General features: G+C 36.2%; 1 long non-coding RNA gene across 2 annotated transcripts in view; it reads left to right on the top strand.

The window, feature by feature from the left end:
- Positions 1-23,696, top strand: part of LOC120751844 (uncharacterized) — a 72,703-nt gene that overhangs the window by 17,789 nt on the left and 31,218 nt on the right. For both annotated transcript variants that reach the window (XR_005700540.2, XR_005700539.2), the window contains exon 2: positions 1,052-1,190. This is a non-coding gene — a long non-coding RNA (uncharacterized LOC120751844). The remainder of the gene's footprint in view (positions 1-1,051; positions 1,191-23,696) is intronic.

The following is a 23,696-nucleotide window of genomic DNA, read 5'->3' as shown; positions in this document are numbered from 1 at the left end:
TACCCATCTGTGTCATGGAAATTAGCTGTGGTTTTCTCCCATGGACCTCAGAAAAATGTTGGCCTTTGGAAGCTTGAGGTGGAGAAAAAGGAAAGAAAAAACTGAGTTCCATTCTATAAGGCAAAATATCCAGGAACAAAATCCAGTTGGGAATTTGAATGTATTTTTGAGCACTAGGTCACCATTTTTAGGAGCAATGATTTAGTCTATCAGCAACAAGAAGTAAGCAGTGGCCTTAGCTGGTGTAATTTCAATGGAAGATTAGTAACTATTCACTATTGTATTCTCTATCTACACCACTATTGTAACTTTCTGACTATATACATTAAAACAGGTTGGCATACCAATACCTGATCCAGAAGAAATGTGTTAGAACTGCATCCTTAAATACCTCAACTTAGGAATCTTTTCAAATCCAGGTTTGAAAGGTGCCAATGATTCACAGGGATGCTCAGGAAAATGAAGCTCCTCTGAGACTGGCAGTTTTTGGAGGCTGAGCTCAAAACCAGCTGCCTGAGCAGTGTTCCAGGAGAGTGTAAATAGGGAGGGAGATCTGCTACATCCTATTTGAAGAAAAAAATAGTGTGATGTGATTTTCTGGGGTTTACTTTCCTTAAAACTGTGATGCTTTTGATTAACTAATGTATTTGACTATGTCTGATCATAAGGTAAACTGAAGTGCAGAGCCTGTTTGAGAACTAGTTTAAGAACTCTAAAATGAAGGCTAATTTATTATAATTTCAAAAGGAAATAATGGTTTTGGGGGAAAAAAAATGGGATCTATTAAGTCAAGCTTTTTTGTGAGCCTAAGTGTATTTAGCAGGTTAGCTGTTCTTGTGTTTTGTTTTTTTTTTCCTGTCATGTCTTAAGACAGAAAATGTCTTAAGAAAGTGTCTTTGTGTCTTTGTCACAAAGCAACTCCAACTGTACAATTTCAAATGAGGCTGTCATCTGTATTGTGGAAAACCCACATTCTATTTTTCAGGACTTGCTGACAGAGCAGCAAATTTACCACAAATCACCTTTCTCACCTTGCACTTTCCCTCCACAGATGCTGGGGTCTTGCTGAGCCATTGCCGACCCTCAGCAGCGATGCTGTGCCGAGCAGGAGAATTGCAGTGCACCTCTTCCCATGTCCTGGGGGAGCCAAATGCCAAGTGTGGCAAAACCCTCTGGGAAAGATAACACAGGTGCGTGAAAAATGTTGGGAATGTGGGTCCATATTGATTTTATATTAATGTTTGACATGCAGAGTGGGAATAATATTCCAGGCAATTCCTCTCAAGACATGCACCATTATACAAAATAAATGTCAGTATTTGCCCTTCATGCATGCAGCCTTCTGATTCACATCGATAATTTGAAGATTTTGAAATTTAGGTTGTCCACTCTTTCTTAGCAGAGCAAAATTACTTAGTGTGTCCTGAAATCATTTTTTAGAAAAAAAAAAACCAGGATTTTTTTTTTCTGCTCCTTTTGATCTTCTTTGGAGACTTTGAACTACACTATATGTTCAGACTCACCATGAACAAAGATAAATGATGAAGTCTGATCCATCCTGCTTTTCTCTTGTTCTCTGTTGCACCTTCCCTTATCTCCCTCAGCCTTTCTGATGACTTTATAGTGAAAGTCCAGTTTCAGATAATCAGTGTCAGAAAGCACAGAGACAGAATAATGATGCTAAACATAAATATATTCTGATAGACCACAAGTCAATGATTGGTAAAAGTCAAGTTTTGAAAAAAGATGAGTTAAGATCTGAAAAACATAAGCCAGGCCTCATAAGCAATTCTGGTATTTTTCCTGAACATGCTAGTTTCTAGGCTACTACGATTATGTTCAGGTGTGATGTGAAGCCTTTGCAATTTATTGTCAGTGAAAAGTGCACACTTCATAGCTGGAGACTGAAATCCACTATTCCTTTAGTCAAAAAATGTGCACAAAAAAGGGAAAAAATATATATATTTCCACACTGTATTGTTGGAGTACAAAGGCTGATGATATGGGTATGCCCTGAAATTTGCACACGGAGGTTATGTTCTCCTCTGCCGAGAATGACATCTGTAAACATCGTGGTGGAGAACACTATCCACTGATGCATGGAGAAAAATGTCTAATCGACTTATTTTGTCGCCTGAGAAATAAATTGAATAATATGAAAGAATTTGATTGTCTCTACTCTGAACCTGAAGGCAAGACTGAAAGAGTCCAGGGTGTGAGATTTCCATGGTGACTGAAATCAACCAGATTGGTGGGACTTGAATGACTTGTGTACATCGCTGGTACCTTCTAGGATCAGGACTTGATTCTCATTGCAAATTTTCTGGAGCTGTCTGCTTCTTTCTGTGGTCTTTAATTTCCTATAGGCAGGGAAAAAGTAAAATTAATAAGTTATCATGTCAGTAGGCTTTAGGAAAGGAAGGATATTTTCATTAAACCAAGTATGTTCTTAGAAGAAATTACTTTCCTTTGGTCGAAGAAAGGATGATATGCTCACTTCCAGTTTCCCTTGTGATTTAAGAAAACAAACAGAAAAATCCCCATGGTGAGCTAGGATGTTTACCTATTTTAACATTAAAGGAGTTACTTACTTAATCACTTTGAAGTAGTAAAGAAATGTAGGTACCATATTACTCCTAAAAAAAATTCTTTTTAGAAAAAACAGAAACACTGACTTATTCACTTAGGCTTAAAAATGTGACCTGGTGGTCTCTTTCCCAAGGTTTGGGCAGATAATACATTCAAGGCTTTCAGAATAAAGAAGCATAAGCCTCAATCATCTCTTCTCCTCATATGCTATTGAATTACTGTACAGTAATTTATGTAAGTGGCTTCTGTTGTTCCCTTAATGACTACATAATTTTCTTGCTGTGTTTCCTCACATGGGATCACAAGATGACTACACAGTTACTTCAGTGATATAGTACTAGACTAGATAAACTTGGATTTCTAGACTGAAATATCTCCACAAAAAATGAAAAAAAGGGGAAAATATTTTGCTTTTCATGCTAGAACAAATATAACAGTGATGAGAAACTAGATTGTAAAGATTAAAGCAGTGGAGAGATATTGCTAGAAACTGTGATATCTTTTCACAACTTAGTTTCAAAATGACACCCCAATACATTCCAGAAAAATACTGAATAAAAATATGACTTCTGACCATTTTCAGTGATGTTATATTTAAAATATTTTCATTTTTTTCCCTGGTAAGCTGCAGACTTTAGAAAAAATTGTTATTCAGATCAAGTTTTTGTGCAGGATTTTGTGTGGATATTATGCTAAAAGTATTGGGTTTTTAATTACTGGCAATATACTTAAGTGTAAATGGTACACCAAGTTAATTGAACAGTATTTTCTTATTACTAACCCTTTTGATCACATAAGGTTTTTTCAACAAGATAGAAAATGTCTTTCAATTTTCAGTTAGATAAAAAAACCATACAAATATTGCTTAGTAACGCTCTTTTATTATAATAGTTTCTAAGAAAAGAAAATAAGAACTATTTCCTCCACCAAGGAAAACAATACTGAGGACAGAAGAAACTGTTTATGTGGAGTATAAAATCCTTCTGTGTTCTTAGGAGATGCCAATACCTTCTGTTTCATCATATCAACAAATTTCTCTTACGGTGGGGAGCACAGTTCACTTATAGCTTCCGGTCCAGGGAATGATTTTGAGAAGCATTTGAAGCAGTAAGCCTGTAATAGTTCATTGTGTTGTGAATTTCCATTGCTCATTCCTATTGTGCAGGTAATGACTTTGGGGGCAGAGTGTGAAATGAAATTCCCCATTGAGTAGATAAACACTCATTTATTACTGCTTCTCTGGGTGCCAAATTATAGGCTAGTTGATGGTGAGAACCTCTATCAGTTTTTAGCCTTTGATGCCAGATGACTGAGGTAATCACATGACTCATATCACCTCCAAAGGAAAAGCTCCTCTTATGAGAGAGTGGTTGAAAGACTGTTGCTGCATTATTAATAAAAAACAGAGGCAACACAGAATCCCTGATGTCTCAGGATGATGAGGTGAGACTTTGAATTGTCCCACAGGAAATGGTTTTATTTTATTTATTTTCTTCCAGCAAGTTTTACATTTCCTCTGTTGCCACAGGCAGCTGTATTGCTTTCATGTATAGAGTACCAAATGCAAATAGCAACTCTACAGTTGATAAGTGGTTGGAAATGCTTAGTGCCACAGCATGGCAAACCTACTTGGAATGTATTATCTCATACATGCATTTCTATTTTGTAGTACATCTGCTCAGGGTTCCTGGGTAACCTTGATGAGCAAGGACGCTCTGCTAAAGTCACAATGATGGTGATGTGGGATGGTAAAATACTTGCAGCAAGCATCAAGATAGAGTCCTATTGCTTCAGTGAAAATAAAAATCACTCTTCCTAATCACATACGCATTGAATTGGTGAAAGGTATGTAGTCAGAGGCTCAGTGTTTCATTAAAGATAGATGATGTAATTCAATAATGTAGTTTAAAATTAACATTTAGTATGGACTCACCTATGGTTAATTTGTAATAACTTCACTTTTATTTTGATGACTCAGGTTCAATGATCCAGGAGCCCTGCCTTGGGAACACGCTCTAACAAGTTTAGCTGATAATGTTTAACAAGAGCCAGGGGAGCAATGACACCTAATCCATATGAGATTTAAGGAGCAAGAGATTCCCTCCAATCTAGAACATTCCTATTGCTTATAGCTCACTGTCATTGTCACTTCTTTCAAAAGGAACTAGTTATCTTCATAAGATAATGAATTTCCTTATACTTTTCTTATTTAGTGGATTTAACTTTCTTCAGGTGTATGAACACATGATGTTTATTTTTGTGCAACAAAACATTTTGTTTTGCACAACAACTTGCAATGGGTGTATGTGAAATGTCTGTTAACCTAGTAAGTACCTACCTAATGAAATAACACTTTAGTAACAATGTACCTTGGCTAGGTGATATGATGAGGCAAAGGTAAGTCACACCACAAAACAGTGCAAAATTTAAATTAATGATGCCTGGATTCGGGGCTTTTTTAGTGAAACTGATTTTAAGTTAGCCATATGTTTGTCTTTATTGCCCATTCAACAGTTTTATTAGTAAAAAGTGCTGAGGTACAGTTTAGTTGAAGAACAGCAGCGCTCAGCAAGTTCTAAGTGCAGTAGGCTGGTACCGTTTGTGTATGCTGGCAACAGAAAGGACAGTGCTGTGGAAGTTAACAGTATGTTTGTAGTTCCTTATCATACTTCAGTTGATCTACGACTGCCATGCAAGCCCAAAGAAATCAACCAGAATGGTCAGCATTCTAGGAAACTTTCCCCAAATCCACAATTTGAAAGAATTATTCAGTTGAAGAAAAGATTTTGGATTGAGATTCAGATACATGAGAGGTTGTTGCAAAGTGGAAAGTACTAAACTGTGCTTTTGTCTACGGGGAACAGAAGAAGAATAATAATGTTTTTACATTCTAGTGAGGGAGATTTAAGTTAGACATTGGGGAAACCATTGTAAGTGTGAAATTAGTGAAGCAGAGCAGCTGAAGGATTAGAGATGCTGCAGCATCCCTACTGAAGATTCTGGGAATGAGGTAGGCAAACTTCTGTCAGAGGCAGGTTAGTGATCCTTGTTGTCACCAGAGGGGTGCCAAATATGGCTCATGGCAGCCCTACCCATCCTGTTAAGGTCAGCTCTGTGTTTATACTGTGCTTGGGAGGAAGTGAGGTTAAAAACTTTGAATTACAGTGGCTTCCTTACCCTGATATGTTTTATGATTCTGTCTCTTATTTTGCTCTTGTTAGAGTGTAAGATAAAACCTAAATATACTTTTGACCAGCAAGTTTCCACAGCTTTCCTTTCCCAAGAAGTGTACTAAAAGAAAATGCATGTCTCTTTAACACTGTGTTAGCCTTGGTTTTGTGTTATTTGGCAGTATTCTTTGTTCATGTGTTGTGAATGAATTATTTTTCTAATAATTTGAAACAAAATTTGCATATTGTCATTACATAAAATTAAATCCCAGAAATTTATGGGTTAACTTCCATTTTTATTTAAAGAAGATTTGTGGAAATTAATTAAATTTTGGATTGCAAAATGCCCTTCTGTTTTTTGTGTTGTGTATTTTTTTTTTTTAAATATCATAGCATAAATAAAGAAAGTCCTTTTTATTCTACATCTATGTAGCATTGCATAATTTCCCACAATTTAAGCTTCTGTTCTCTACAGAAGGTGTATTTACAGTAAAATCCTATGGTAATCAAAGTAATAAAATGTGTCTTGTCACAGATGATGAAGACATTGTTTTCTAGAATGGATGGTAAACTTATTGGAGCATTAAAAAGTGTATTCTTGATTTCTCATATGTAGATGCAGCCTAACCACTTGAATAACCAGCAGTCATTATGATGTCTGCCTGTAAGAATACTGGTGCTGGTGGTGAGAAAATAGAAGTATTTTTTGCTCATCACTTTCTTCCTTATTTTTCCTTAGTATCTGACCTTTCTTGCCTTCATATTAATTTGTCCGACCTGTAGTTTGCCTTTCCATTTCTTCTTTTGTTTCAGTTCAAGGGCTGGAACAGGAAAACTGTATTGGAGCCCCACTGATATATTTCATTTGAATGGTAATAGAATTTAACACACTGATGTCATATAGTCCTAATGAATTTTATTTACAGCATTGGGGATTAGGAAAGCACTTTCTAACAAAAACCAAACCACCATTTTCCACACAAGTTCTTGCACAAGTGCAAAGTTCCATTAACATTTTTTTAATTAGAAGAAATTTTAATTACGATCTCAGACTTCAGAAAGATCTGAGTGCTAAAATAGTGGCATATATAGCTTCTGCCTCTCTTAAATCTCTTCTTTGGAAAGCACAATTAAAAATGTATTTTTGCTGTTGCTGTCACCGCACTTTATTTCTATGACAATTTTAAAGGAGCAATTTGCTTTGAGTCCAACAGGATGGGGCTGAAGCGCTACACATGAGAGAGAATATATTCTAGTGGGCTTTTAATAGATTTTAAAAAAAACCACTGTTTGTCTTACAGAAACAAGTAAAGGGCCTCCTGTGACACATAAGATTCTGTAAGCACACTGAACTGGCAATCAGCTAATCTCTAGTGTCAGAATGATATCAGTAATTGGATCCCCTATGAAACAACAGGAGTCAGCCGTGGGTGGATTGTTTCTTTGCAGTGCAGTGCAGGCAGCTGAGTGCTCCATGCTCAACTACGAGGCTGTGGGAGCATGATTGCCACAGTACCTGGAGAATTGAGACAGGTTTTTAATTACCGGTTTATTGAATTATTTGGTATTATTTCTTGCAAGTGCGCGATGAAGCACCATGTGAGAATACTAATTTTTGCTAGGTTAATCATGTGTAGTAGTACTTGTGTTGCATGCATGTAGCCTGTTTTTGTCTTTTAGTTTTATAGTAATCATGAGAGATACCACTTTTACAGTTCTGTACTGGATGTCGATAAATTTTTGAGTCAGAAATAATATTGTTAATGTGCTTGTGATATTATGATTGAAAGTCACAGGAGAGATTTCAGCTTCTCAGGGTACCATGGAATGCCTTGTTCAAGAGAAAAAAAAAAAAAAATTTGAAATGTGGAAGGGAGAAGTAAAAAATAATCTTATTTCTATTTAATTTATTTTTAATAATAAGCTGGCCTGTTTTGACTCAACTAATTATCAGAAGCCCCTGTTCTGCTGTGAGTATTTTCACCAAGAGCAGTAACTCCTACAAGAGAGATGTACTGATATTTTGAAAGAGCAGTTTAAATATGTATGTGTATGGGGTTTTTTGCCTCTATTTGATGTTAAAATTAATTTTAGAGACAGCCATGATATAAGATGCTCTTTTTCTTTTACTGCATCAGTCCATACTTCTGTGGAATGGTATAGCATATTTTCCAAGCCATTTAGGCCTCTAAAAGGCCAACTTTTTAATCATCAAAGTACCAAATAAAGCCAAGTCTTTGAAAGTGTATAAAAACATTTACAATCACATTATGTACTTAGCATGACTTGAACAACAGCTTCAAGCTTCAAACTTCTGAAGTTCATTTTTTTCCCCAGCTTTGACATAATTTTCCTTCACCCATTACCTGCAAATATTATTGATGCTTGAATGAGTCAAAATACTTGAAAACTGTTTTACTATCTTATTCTAAATTGGGACGACCTCAAAGTCAGTCCCTATTTAAATTATATCCATTGAGTGGAATTGGAAATGGGAGACTATCCCTGTGGGGAATAGGGAATATATAGGCTGAGGAATACATGGAGGGAGCATTTTAAAAAGGGTTTTATTTATAATAGATGTCTGTGTGTTCTAAGTTTATACTCTATTTTTATAATGTCTTCAGAAATGAACATAATTTCAGCATTTGTCATCCATCCACAGTGACACTTTAATTATTACTTTGCAAATCAGAACTAGGCAAATAGAGGGAGAACAGTGTTGTGTCTTCTCAGCCATCTGTCATTACTATCTGACTAACAATAGTAAACTGTAGTTCCATGTAGTTAAAGCAGGATTGTAACTGACTTTGTAAAGAGACCAAGACTCAAGCGTACTTTTATAACTTCAGACATGTATTTAATAGAGGGTAGCAAACATCCAGCCTGGATGGGCAACTACGTTTCAAGGGAATTTAGGAATAAAAAGAGGATGTTTTAAATTCAGCAACCTTTCAAAGAAGGACAGCTTTTGATGTGATCTGGCATAGAAAATAAGAAAGTTTTTTCTCTTTGAAATTAAATGCTCTTCTTCCAAGAAAACTTTCATCAAATTTAGTTCCTTAAATGAAAGTACTATGGGTAAACCTAAATTAGTTTTTCTTTTCTGCCCTCAGTGGTTAAATAAAAAAATTAAATCAGGTGTATTTGTCTCATTCCTTTATTTTGCGTGAATGAATGCTATGCATAGAAGTAAAGTCTCCTCTTGCACAGCCCTTAAATATCTAACCATGTCTTTCCCCTACTTCACTGGGATTCTCTGGAGCCTTGGTTCAGAAAGGGATTTTCCCTCTCTGGGAAAGGCTTTTCCTTGTCCTTTCTAAAACTGCTGATATAGTAGACACACACATGTTTTGGGGTATTTTTTTAAGATTGTTTCCTCAACTGCTACCTCTTGCCGTAATTTTCCCAACCTTTAAATATTTTTCTCTCCTCTTGTAGTTTTCTGTAAGAAGGAATCTTGTTCTGGGTTTTGCTGCAGCCACTTTTCACGTTTAGAGTTCTGCTTTTTCAGCTTATTTTGGCAGATTGAGCGAAGTGATAAGATTGCTATGTCGGAAAGTTAAACAAATAGATCAGTGCTGTCCTTGGCACTGATACTTTTCCAAATACTCTGTTTTCTTAGTTGTCTTTTTCATATTTCACATTATGTCAGCATCACAGATTCAGGGTCTTAATCAGATCCCAACTTTGTGGTTATCGCTTTTCTTTTTATGTGTGTTTTTTTGTGTAGTTTTTTTTTTTTTTTTTTCCCAACAACATAAAAAAGATAGTTTCCTTACCTTATTTTCTTTCTGAGAAATGCCTTTTAGTTTTACTTTACTTTGACCAATTATACATTTTTTTCTACCTGCTGTTTCTGTGGCTGGTGTGCAATGAAGCAGCGTCTTGGTTCTCAGTGCTGGGTTGCTTGACAGGCTGTGTTGACTAATTGGTCTCTGCCATTTTCTCTGTCTTTATCTCCTTTCCCTCGCTCCCCCAGCTGGAGCAGAGCAGAGTTTCACCGAGAACAGCCCACAGGAAAGCATTCTCCTTGAGCTTCTGACAGCCACCTCGTCTTTGGTGTTGTTATTAGCGAAACAAAAGCAAAAGCCTCGTGTGGGCTTCCTGCAAGTAGTGAGGAGTCAATCTGTGAATTAAACATCTTTCCCCTGCTTTGCAGCGAGGAAAGAAACGTGTCTGTGACGTTTGAGGCACAGATCAGGTGGCTTTTTCAGAATACCGAAGAGACTGTTAAGTTTTTGATACAATGTTTGTTTTTGTCCTTTCAGGAGAAATAATCATAGCACGTCGCATTTAGTAAGGTAATAGATTTAAGAACTGAATAACAAGGTAGGTATAATACAAGTGCAGCGCTCCATCCTCACACATTATATATAAACTTTGAGCATCTTTCTGCTCTTCAGATTGAATAAGTCCATATAAAAATGGATAGCTTTACCAGTGTTCAGAAAAGTGAAGGAAGATAATGCTTAAAGTGGTTTAATATTGTATTTGCCTTCTTCACTAGAATTTTAATTCAATTTGAAAATTATAGAAAAGATTTCTATTCATGGCATTTCATGACACCATTTGAACAACGCTAACTAGTAAATTGATGCCGTCATAGAGCAGTCAACTTTTTAATGTGTGTTTCAAGTTGGGAATTTAAACATAACATTTTATGTGTTCATGCTTGAAGTTCTACTTTAAAAAAGTGTACTGAACAGAATACGGGAATTCACAGCTACAGCCTGTCTTGATTCCACTCAATCAAAATGCCCTGTAAGTATAATATGATTGTGTTTGAAAATTTCAGCATTGAATAGTAAATTGAGGTTTTGCACATATTTTCTTTGTTGAAGATATATGGTCCAAAGTTAAAGCTTTTGGGGCATCTTTGTTGTGTATTACCATGTTTAACCTGCTAACAGTTCTTTCTTTGCTTCTTTTTTTCTTTGGTTTATGGTTCTGGACTAACTGTCTATTTAAAACCTATGTATGTATTCTTTATTTCTGATATAAAGACAGCCTTAATTCCATGGCAAAGTATGTTGATCATTTTGGGATTAGATTGCTCTTTGGCATGACATATTCCTAATGAACTGAAGTACCATGATTAAATCTTGTGGACTGTAACTTTCCATGTTAGGTTAACTCAAACTTTAATATGCAGCAGGATAACATTGATAATATCCCAAGCATTGCTGTTAGAGCAACACAGTTGTCCAAGTGTACTATAAACTGGCCTTGAGCTGCTACAGGTTCTGCAATTGTCTTGTTGGAGGATGTGTTTAGCAAGATCAGTGTCAGTGTCTCTGCATATTAAGGGTTTTCCTCGTACATCAGCTTCTTTGATGTCCGGAGTAGGTGCTCAAACCAATGCAGCTGCACAATGTGAGAAACACCACTAACCATATGGCATCAAAGGTCATCAAAGTTGTTGATCTTCAGGCTAGATACTCAATTAATTTTAATATTCACTCTTGGATCCATTCTCCCTTATCCTATTGGCTCATAAAACTAATCAGAAAGCTTCAAAAGAGAAGTTTAATTTACTTCTTTTTGACCTGGCTTCATGTATCTTGTATGTATATGCATATCTACACATAAAAATAAGTTCTAAAGCATGTAGATTGAAATTCATTGGTAACTAGGTTAAATTTCAGCTTTTTCTAAGTTAAATACACAAAATATTTAGGTTGAAAAATTTTTAAAGTGTGACAATTGAATTTTAATTGTGGTCACTCAGGATTAAACTTAATCCTGACTGCTAGCTCGCTTAGCCATTTTAAAGCATTTTAATTACTAATTATACTTGCACAAAACTATTTTTAAAACAAATGCCAATCTGCAATTCAAGGATATGGTGTATTTTTCACATACTTCAGTTGACTAAATGGCTTATAACAGCTTGTACTGTACAGCACCAAAATTATTTTCATCATCATTTTCTCATTATTATACAAAGTAAAAATTCTGTCAAAGAAGTTTACTAAATTGTGAGTTTATCTGGCATCTAGTGTTTAAGGAGTTTTTAAAGTTAAGATCTGAAATCACTTTCCTGGGAAAGTGAAAGACGTAATGAAGTACCAGGTGTTATCTCTGACCACCAGTTGGCCATCTCCTCCACCCATCTGTTCTCTGGGAGGAACTGAGGTCCAACTCAGTTGGACCTCTGGGTGGATACAAGGAGGCAGCTGATGGATGCTATGAAGTTTGTCCCTCCTGCTCAGTCGTGGTTCCTTCTGCTGGTGTCTGTGGAGACAGGCCCTTTCCTTGACTTGGAGCAGGAGAGAACCACAGGAAAGACAGCATTGGGTTAGGCAGCAAACATTCTTTATGTGAAGACAAAAAGAGAAGCTTAGGGAGGAGGTGTGAGTGCTGTCTAGCCCATTTTGTCTGCTGTCAAATGCCTTTCTGTATTTCTAGCTAGTCAGTGCAGGCAGTTTCCTTAAAAATCAAAACAGGTAACATTCTGGTGTACATCAATGAATATGCAGACAAGTTTGAGGACACTTTGACTTCAAATCTCTTAACCAAATGAGAAGTGTTAGCACACTTCAAGAGGGAAGTAAAACAGAACTAGGAGAACTTATTCTCTGATAGAAGGCATCACTGCTGTCTTTAATTAATCATAGCTGTGGGTACATATTACCACATTTCTTTGCTGTTATTCTGTAAACAGGTTTAAGGTAACGCCTCTCACAAAAACCAGGATGAGGATCCATTCAAACATTGCCCTTAAAACTAAATATAGTTTTTAAAGGGCATGCTATGCAAAGTCCCAGTGATGGTTGTTCTTAAAAATGAGGGTAAGGTTTTGAGAAGAAATTAGAAATTTTTTATATTTATCATATGTTTTCTTCAACACCATATAAACCCTTGTCTGCTGATAAGTTCATTTGCAAATATGAAGTGAGGGGAAAGAGATTATTCAGAAGAAAATCTGTATGGTATAAAGCCTTGTATTTCATAAAAGAAATCAGATCCAAATTCAGCTAGTAGAGATTCAGTAGTTAGCAGTGAACAGCTATTGCTTGGTCAGTAGCAAAATGAGAAATTGAGATAATACCTACTTGGTACTTTTGAAAAACTCTTTTCCACCTGAGGCAAATGTATTTGCTGATGTTAATGAACATTGGAGTTACATCGGAAATGAAGCTGCAGGAATTTTGTAAGACCTAATTTGTATTTACCTAATGCTCATGACTGACACTTGTGCTAAATGAGGCCAGATGTTAGATAGAAAGTCCACTGTTTTGGCTGCCTTTTTTTTTTTTTTTTTTTTTTTTTTTTTTTTTTTTTTAAAGACATTCTTTCTGTACTGTTTAAACCAGAGTACATTTTTCATTAACTTCAATGGATGGAGGATCATGCGCTTGGATCATAATTTTATTGAATCTTATTGGAAAAAGTGTTCACATAGACCCTGGAAACGTTTCATGTTTCAGAGGAAACAGACTACATTATTGAGTCATTGAAAACTGATATAATCACTGACAAAGACCCTCTAACTAGTTAAAGTTACAAAGTGCTATGTTTATTCACCAGCGGGCAGCACGGGAGTCTTCTCTGAAAGGCGTGGCCGCCCCGAACAAGGCTCTTTGCTCTCTATTTATTTTCCAAGCTCTTACATGCAATACATATGCATAACTCCAGCACCTCCCATCCCCACTCTGTATTAAAATGAGGCTATCAGTCCTTCACACCTGCGCTGTTCTTCTCTTGAATTGGGTCGGTGGTCTCGAATTGGGTCAGTGGTCTCAAAGGATGAAGTCAGGAGAGTCTTCATCAGGTCTCTGTGACCCTCTGGCACGATCCAAGGTCCCCTGCTTTGTGATTGATTGATACCAAGTCCAGGTGCTGGCCATTGTTCTTAGTGGTTTCAATCTGTTCTTATGTCGGTTCACTTACTCCACTTTTTCTATAAACAAGCTCATAATATAACAGTTAGCTCTAGCTTCGGCATTTAATAATCATTAACCTACCATTTACTGATCTAACTTACATCTTGATCAATATAAATTGCTTCTAACCCTTAGCTAAAATCTTAACTCTTTAAAGTCGTGATTCATTATGATTATGTTTACAGAATAAGGAAAAAGACTTTAAATAGAACAGATTCCTGTAGATTGTATTTGCATTATGGCAAGTGCTAGAAAAATTTACAGGGTATAATTCTCACTTAATGACTGGGGAGTACATTAAAGGTGGAAGGTGTTTCCAAGCCATTGTTGTTACTTGTTAATCTGTTCTGCAAGTACAGTGAGATTTCTGGCTGTTCATGTGGAAATGACTGAAAAATATCTGTGAAATTACAAAAAAAAATCTGAAAATTTACCATCTTCAGTAGAAGCTCATCTAAGTTTAATGTATGCTGTGGGTTCAAATTTATGTCCCTTTGTCAGTACGCTAATCTGAAGGAGTTTAATTGGGAAATACCTATTACCCTTTTCCTCAGTGGGACTGAGCTTTCAAACCTATTCAAATTCCTCATCAGTCTTGTACAAATTATCTTAGAAAGCCCAAGGAAAATTCAATGGGAATATTTCCCTCAGGATCCACCATACTTATTACAAAAAATATCCATACTTAATACTGAGTTTATGCTTGTATCTTTTCATCTTATCATGAGAGAGATTCAGTGTATACATTCATGTGGAGCCTGTAATGTTGCAAGCACTTACAACTCTGATAAATTTTTTAACAGCTTGCGTTTACACCAAACTCTGCTTTGCACTTCTGACAAAAATACATATGTAACTCCCAGGGCATAACATGTGTGTTCATTTTCTCACCACACATGCAAATCTGATACATCAGGCTTGACAGTGTGTAACAGAATATTTCCCATTTTGAACTAGCTCTACTAACACTGTCACCTTCTGTAATAACCCTTTACCTTTCCTAGGATGAACCACACATATTTGCACTCATGGAATGTTGACAGTGACATGCAACACTGATTTCTTGTCATTACCATCAGCTACACCATCCTATAATGGTACAATAGCAGCTGGAACTCAGTTGTGAAGTAAGGACCATACAGTTGACTTTTTGGACCTCCCTCCTACATTACTGTTGTGAAATTCCTATGGAGTATGACATCCTTTTTTTTAAATGAATGCATAGCTTTCTTACATGTACTGTTGCTGTTTGCTTTCTATTAGGCTTGCAAAATTGTGACTGACACAGTCTCAGTAGAAGCTTAGTTTCCTTTTATCATTTAACTTAACTTTTGCGGTGGTGGAAACTCAACCTGATTTTTCATCAGGTTGAGGTCAAACTCGTTTACAGATTAGGGCAAAAATCTATTAAGTTCCCTATTTTTGGAGAACCTCACTAATGTTAACATTTCTTCACTTCCTGTATCAAATTTCTGATGCCATCAGAAAGGAGGGTTAGCAGCATTGCCATCAGGAAAGAGTGCAGGAATAGGCAGGGGGACCTCTAATTCACGTGTGTATTTTTAAATCCATGACAGATTGGTGAATGCACTAATAGATGCAGACTTTCTTCAGTGTCCGCCTTATTGTAGACCTCTGCTGTCTGGTCTTATTTTAGTTTTACAATCAAGGAGCTGTTAAATTTTGTCCCTTCTGTTCTCTTATGTTTAAACATGTGTGTTTCCATGTAAAATTACTGACATCATTAGCGTCTCATCCTTTTGCCCAAGAATACTCTTTTGCACATGATAAAAAGATGTTCCTGTTACTGAAACTGAGCTCATGTGCCAGGCTTACTTGAAGTCTCTGGAATGATAGCATGAATGTTTTACCACAAATAATCAGCTGGTTGACTTCTTGGGTATTTAAAGACCTGTATGCTTCTCTTTGGCCTGGTGGGTACCCGAGGTCTTAAAATTCATACTTGTAGAGCTTTCTGGGAACCACACGCAGGATCCTGAAGACAGTGTCCTGTTTATATCCAACGCAGAATCAGCAGCTTTCATAGGAAGAATGAAATTCAGAAAGTAATGCAACAGAAGTCCAAAGCTGGGTGCCCTGTGCTGCTTCCTGCTGTGGCCAGCGTGTTGTCTCCGCAGTCAGTGGTGCTGATGCTCTCCTGGAGGGAGGGATAACTGCAGCTTGCTTCTTGTGGATGCTGGGTTTATTAAGCCCTGCTGCTTAAAAGCATTGTTTATTAAACCAACCAAACAAGGGAATTAAACAGATTATAGGCTTATGTTAGAGCAAGTGAAAGACAGAAAGCATGTAATTGGAAGGTGGAGTGTTTTGACAGCTTCTGCAGATGGCAATAGACAGAAAGGAGGATTGTATTCCTAAAATGTAACTTTTTTTAATAAGGCTCAAATCATTCTAGCAGCTCTTTTGAGGGTATTTTATTTGTCATGAAATATATGACTGCATCTCTTTCTAGGTATTGGTTATGAAAATTATACTTGGGCTTTTTTTTTTTTATTTCCCTCCTCATGATCCACAACATTTTGTGAGCAGTACTGTTGTTCAGTTTCTGTACTAATTTTTGAAGTAATGCTCTGTTTTGGTTTTGCAGTGCATTGTATCTGGAAGGATAAATTGTATCCAGAAGGATCAGGAATTAAGTATTGCCTCAGAAACTTTGTGTTATTTTATCATTCAGCAATGTTTTCATATTCAGTATCATGTCTGTCGCAAAATATTTAGATAGAAGGTTGTTTCAGAATACTTCTTCCTCAGAAACTTATATAAACATAAAAATAATACAGTGAAGAATTCATTTTTATATGCTTTTGGCTTTTGCCTTTTAAAAACTAGAAGGATTTCCTGAGGGATATGCTTGTCTACATCTATTTTCTATCCAGCATATGAAACGACAGGCTATACAAAGTGCCCAAATATTAATTTTTGTGGCATGTCTGTGCATTCATCTGTCAACCTCCAGTGAATTTTCTGGTTTTCTATTAGCTTGTCCCAAACTGCTGGCAAGCTAAATTTCTCTAACAGACATCAATTCACTGCATTAAACTCCTATTCTACTCTGCAAGATGTATTGATTATTTTTTTCTCAGCAAAGTGACAAATACCATTTTCATGACAATAATAGAGATTGATTACAATTTTATGGAACAGAGAAAGAGCCAATACTGCTGAAAGAACCTTGGGGCTAATAAAAATTGGAAAAAGTTTGAATTATTAAAAAAAAAAAAATCATCTGTTGCTGATGAAGATGAAGTATTTTTGATATAAAGAACACTAGAGTAAATGCATGATCATTGCTGAAGTGAGGCAGATTTAAATGTGTTTGCAACATTTGGTGCCTGATATCACTTGAAGAAATGTTGGTAATCCATAGGCTCAGACTATGAACTCTATAAAACTTCAGTAGTTTTTCCCATGCATGTAGGTATGCATGATGACATATGCATGATCTTGTTATCTTGATCAGTGGAAGTCAAACCTGGAAGACCGAGGAAATACTGTTGGGCTTTGTATAGGGGCATCTATTGTAAACCTAAAAGGAAATAAATTTATTTTGGTTTTATTTTTTTAATTAGTTTCATTTGCATCTCACAATTTCTTCTTTGCTGGAGATATAAACTGCAGGTTGAGCTCCTTTACTCTTCTCTCACACTCTATCCACTCTGAATGAAGCTGGACCAAGAGATGGTGAGGGGTCAAGATGAGACTTGAGTATTTAAATTTGACCTGGAGCATGTTTATTCATGACATGGTGTCAAAGTAAAGTATAATAACAGAATTCATGCAGGGTATAACAACATATACAGTTTACATGTGGTTTTATGTATCATCTTTTATTTAAACAAAACAAAACCTGTTAATGGATACTTTCATATAAGGCAGAGTTTTCTGTGTGTGATATGACTGTAAAATTCACCTCAGATTCAGCAACCTTGTATAAATGTTAATTTTTTTTTTCAGAATATATTTTTCTGATTGACATATAATTGAAAAGCCAAGGTTATAGTACAATGCATGGAAGGCTTTTAAACAAACTGGAAGGTAGGACAGAGAAGAAAAAAAAGGTATACAGATAATTCTAGTCCCTGAAATGACACTTTTATTTGCATATAGTTTATTCTCTGATATTCTCCATCAAGAAATACGAAGAACTACAATTTTAGTTCAGGAAATGAAATTCAGAAAAGTAACCTTACAGCGATAAGCCAGAGTATTATGCTGAACTAATTATTCCATGTCCCTTGCACACATGAACGTGTGAGTACAACTTGGAAAATTTTACTCCTGCCTCCATATAAAAAGTTGTAAATCATCACAGTTCTTATTTAGTATTGAACCAACCATGGTTTAAGGCAGACACAAAGAGGAAATGTTTCAGAATTAAGTGTGAGGGCATACTTTTTTCCTCATTTGGCATACTTACAAATATATCCAACTGTTTGGGTTTTTTCTTACAGTTCCACATTAACTATAAAGCTCATAAAGGATTTTTGTTGCCGGATTTTTTTTTTTTCTTGAAAGAGTGAAATAATGTATTGTTTGCCTTCTACTAATTCTATATACATATATGTTTAAAAAAATGCGAGCAACAGAACTGGGGATGTAGTAGTCAAATGTAAAAGCAGAACAAATAAATGAGTACATACATCCTACTGTGGAATTTACATAGGAGCCTAGTGGATAAATTAACAATAGAGACAATTTCAGTATTTGACTTATCATCACCTTCTGAACTCTTCGCATACTGCTCTAAAATTTTCAACAGTAAACTTGCAACACAAGAGCTATTTCAATAGTTTATGGAAAACTGTAGAGCAGAAGAAGGTAAAATCATTACCTCATTATAAAAATGGATGCTTATGACCTTTTAAGTGACAGCTGTAGGACCAAAACAGCTGGGTAAACAGGTTGAAATTTTTCAAAGTGGCAGTTCTCTCTCGGGAGAAAAGTGTTTGAAATGTCTCTTTGAAATCAGTTGTGATTTGGTCTGGACATATTGTGGTTTGCCCATGAGCAGTAAGATTTATGATAGTATAGCCACCAGGTTACTTGGAAGAGCACTTGGCTCACTCTCTGCTATATATATTATGTGACTTTTGCAGGACGCGCACCTGGGATTTGCAGGAGTCCAGGCGTCATGTGGTGCTGGCTGTAAATTGTGAAATGTTGCGCTTCCACTTGACTAATTTACAGTGTACTAACAAGTACGTTTATGCCCCAAGAAGTCAGGAAATTGATATTGTTAATGATTTAGGAACAATCTCAGTTTTCCTCAGATTTTCTGTTTGGAAAGAAAGCTTTGTCTCAATGAGATTGAGGGGTTGCAGTTAGACTTATGTGGAACAGAAGAGGATTCTGTAACTCCTTAGGTCAGCCGAAGTGCTTCACAGGTGTGGATGCTCTGCCACTGGTGTCGCTTCGGTCCATGAACAGGTGGAGCTGCTCTAGTGGGAGGCCACTGCTGGTTAGCCCTTAAGCACCCACATTATTTTCATGGAAACAGGGGCAAAGTCTTGGTGTTGCGCTCCCCAGAGAAGCCAGAAGGGCAGGGAATGACAAGAGATCCCCGTATCTGCTGTGACATACTTCAACCTCGCTCCTTAAAGCATGGTGAACGTTGGCTCTGTGGTGAAACACGGGCATGGTGAGCTCCCTGCAGTTCTAACTGGATGGCCTGCCGCAGTGTATTTTAGCATCTGATTTAGGCCACATCCATGATGGTGCTGTCTGGTAATGTGTAATATCCTCAATGATGCATTTCACTCCTGTTTTCCAGTACAAAATACTAAGTTCAGAGGAGTTCTGCCAAAAAATAATGGGTTCTGCCAAACAGTATTGTGCTTCCTTGCCATTTTGTGAAGCAGGAAAGTTTAGTGACAATTAAATGGTGTCAGAAAATAGTTAAAAAACCCTCTGTGACTTTTTCCCAGATTTTTTTATAGCTAAGTAATTCTATTTGTCTGTGCAAGACCAGGCAAACGCTTCTGAAAGATGTTTTAAATATTGTCAGCAACTTGAACCTATGCACTCACAAGTAATGTATCACCAATTAAACAACACGTGAAATTCCTCATAGGAATACGGGCTGAATTTTGTTTTAGTATCCTCATTTTGGCTTGAGATGCTGAGAGCAGCTCTAGAAATTCTGCTTTAAATTGTGCTACATGAATTAATATTTGTAACTGATTCTGGAACTGTAATGAGAGAACATGCTTGTTTCTTATTTTAATTTCCCCTTTGAAATATAAATTGATTTTAAATCATTAAAACTGAATATAATGCTTGTGTGTGATGATTAGATTATGACTGCATTTGCTATTTTTTTAATATCCTGTTTTTGTAGTGAAACCTTTAAGCATTTAGCCAGATTAGGGACTGTGGGATGAAGCCCTACTTTAAGGCAGTAGGTGAAGGACTCTTAAATCAGTCTCTGGAGTTATTTAACAGTTACCAATTACTCCTGCATTGTAAACAATCAAAGTGCTTGTATCTGCAGGCAGTAGATAACCTGAAAATCAAATATATCAGCTCTGCCCAGATCCTTGAGGAGATTGTCCTGTCAGCTAAAACAAGAATAAAAGATGTGATTGTAAATAACATCTGTGGGACAAGCAGGTTAGTAACATCCATTTGAAAAATAAATAGGGAACCACCTGTAGCCTGCAGTGGATATTAATTGTACATATGTCAGAAAGCAAAGCCTTAAGAAACTTGCAAGCTTTGTTTCCTGATTGTTTTAAGTTATGGTTTGCCGTCTTGTGATGTGAGGGCGTCCCTGATCTGTTCTATGTAAGGAGGTGCAATGGATAGTACTGATCCTGTCAGAGGTGTTGGAAACCCCTGCAGTTTGGATTCTTCGAATCATGAAATAACAACTAGCCCTACATTTTCCTTTTTTTATAAGGGTTAATGAATTAATTAAATTGAATAGTGTTTCTTACTTGTTAATTTTTTCCTAGTTTTGTTTCTTGTTACCAATGATAACAGAAGAGAAACTAGTCATCAGCTATAAATTTTGATTGAAATATCTCCATCTCTATTCATGAAGTGGATGAGAAAAATGAAGACTTTTATATAACCTTATTTTAAATTCCATCAGTATTAGAAATAATATAAATTTTACTGACCCTTAAAATTAATCCAACAGCACTGAAGTTATGAGAGATTTGGCTACTTAACACAAGTGCAGGAATACAAAAAGAGCTTCCAAACCAGTAATATTGTGACAGTTTCATTGAGAATACTAGGCTGATCCTGTACAGCCATATGGATGGCTGTGTTAATAGTTTAAGTGCTGAGCTTTTTCTTTTATTTTGAGGGAGTGAGAGGGTGGTGATAACAATTTCTTTATAGTCATTTGTGGTGGAAATATTTGGTAAATAAATGAAATGGAGGGGAAAGAGCAAATCTGTTAGCTGCTGTTTTCTTGTATTGACTCTTTTGGGGTTTTTTTCTCTCTTAAAGATAGCTATTTAGTCCATTAGTGGGTTTCTTTCCCCTTGCAGACTGGCTTCCTGTAGGTTTCACTGTGGAGTAGCAGGTGTACAATTCCAAAGTGTCTTTACAAGTGGCTCAGCAGGGCTTCCTGTGCCATACATTCACTGGAGACAGCTCATCTGTTTAATCCTTATGTTTTAGTCAACCTTTCTTATTATGCGGACAGGGCTCCCATGCTCAGCTGGATTTTGACTCTCAGAATGAATTGATGGAGCTCTTTGATCTTTGCTGTGTATTGCATCTGTTTCATCTTTCATCTTAATGCATGATCTTCCTAACTTCTAGATAATGCTTTATTTTGTTTATTTTACATTTTTACACTTGAATACATCAATTTTATTTTGTTCTTTTAGCATGACTTTTTATTTTCAATGAACTTGATTGCACAGCTTTAACATTATGATGATTAAGTTAGTAAGGGTATTTAAAACACAGGCAAAGACTGGGAGAGCCATTTAGTTTTCAGGGTTGGCATTTTGCATTTTAGAGCCTTGATTTGAGTACTTTAAAGGGATTAGTGTAATTTTTTACAAATTTACAGATTACATTCGGTGATAGTGGTAATAAATAGTAGACAAGCCAAAGAAACAGGTGACAGTACACACATTTAGAGCAGCCTTCCACTGGGTATCGATACCTGAACTGCAGTGTCATTGAGCAGTAGTGGGCAGAGTTGGTTTAATGCAGAACTTTCTTGAGGCATATCACCTTGACAACCTGCCGCAAAGGCGTATACATTTAAGTTCATCCCTTCTAAACTCCCATTAATTAAACCAGCTCCTTAAGAACTGTTAAGAAGTTATACTTTTTCTTAACGGTGGGTTTATTCCACTCCAAGCAGTTTTGATTAAAAGACATTCAAAATTTCATGTTCTAACTTGGTTAAATACTGAGCTACAGTTACATTTTGGGTTTCTCCCCCCCCCAAATCCTAAACTCAAGTAAGACGACCAGCAAGGGATTACTCTTTTTCAAATGAAGCAAGCAAATTAATAATTTTCATTATACTTTTCAGTTGAAACTATCACCACCAACTGAGCATTTTCTAATGGTATGATTGATTCCTCTACTCATACAATGGAGTTTAAATTCTGTTCTTAAAAAGATTTAAATCAGCATTCAGCTTTAAGTGAGAGTAGAAATTTAATTTTTCTCATGATCAATAATGCTAGAGTGGAAAGAGCGTTTTCAAATGAGCAAAGAGGTCTAAGACAGCAAAATTCTTGAGTCATTGCTCATAAGGGGTTTTGATATATTTCACTGCAGTCTAGCATCTTACATGTATGGCATACTCAGAGCTGTTCCCCATTTTTCTGCAGATACACATAATATTTTGTCCATTTGGGAATAGCCAGCATTTGGACACCAGAGTTTTGGTGGGCTTTTTTAATGCTCTTCCTCTGGAGGGGGCTTCTTATACAGAGCTTCCACTCCCCTGTTAGGTGTGATAAAACCTGGGGCAGTTGATTGTTATGTGATGGGGAAACCCACATTTAAAAATGGAGATGGATCCTCCAGTGGTGCTTCTTTGGTCAATAACGTATGACCCATTCAGTCACATTACACAAGAATCTTTTACTATCCTTGTGCAAATACCATCTTCATAAGTGAGGGGAAAAAAAGCATTAACAAGTATATTTTGAGAAAGAACAACATTTTTACTTTTGAACTTGTTAGGCTTTATTTAAAAGGAACCATAACTTCACAAAATTTCTTATTTTAGGCTTGATTTCACTGTGGCATAGGTAGATAACGTTACTAGTGACAATTTCTGTAATGAAGAAGTAAAATACCTGAATCCGGTATAATACAATGAATATGCTGTTGCTGCAAAAAAAGATAATTTGATCATTTTTGCCTGATATAATAAATACCTTTCCCCCAAACAAGCAAACTATCCCCCCCCCCCCCGCCCCCCCTCCTCTCTCCAACCCTAAACTATGCTTCTCTTGCTGTTCGATCATTTTATTTCATGTACTTTTTGACATAAGACTCTGTAAGAGCTCTCTCTCACCTAATACTGAAGATAATAGATAACTGATACTGTGTGAAAACCAGTTTAAAAATATATAAGGAAGAAATTTAGAATATAGAAAAAAAATATGACTGACTTGGCATCCTTTTTTTTAATTATTTTTATTTTTTTATTTGCCTTTGGAGCATTTTACTGCTCTGAAATAAATCACTTGTAGAGTATTATCTGTCAGGAAATTAACTATTTGTATTGAAAGAAGCTCATTAAGTGAATTTAGAAAATTATTAATATCCTGGATGCCTGTGTTGGGCAGTTTCAAAATTTGAGACATATCTTCATAGAATTCAGACTCGAAATGTAACTACATTAACTCTGTACTTTATTTTTAATGAATTATAATCAGACAATTTTAGTGGTTTATGTTATTGGATTTTTTTTTTTTTTTTTTCTGTCTGTTGGGTGTTTGGCTTATGCCACTTTGATTGGATCATCAAAGTAGCAACCTTTCTAATGGGTCATGTACCAGAGTTTGTTTCATTATTAGTGTTTTACATGTTTCAA

The sequence above is a fragment of the Hirundo rustica genome, chromosome 4 (assembly GCF_015227805.2).
Source record: "Hirundo rustica isolate bHirRus1 chromosome 4, bHirRus1.pri.v3, whole genome shotgun sequence".
Taxonomy (NCBI): domain Eukaryota; kingdom Metazoa; phylum Chordata; class Aves; order Passeriformes; family Hirundinidae; genus Hirundo; species Hirundo rustica.
This window is presented reverse-complemented; position numbering and strand designations above follow the sequence as displayed.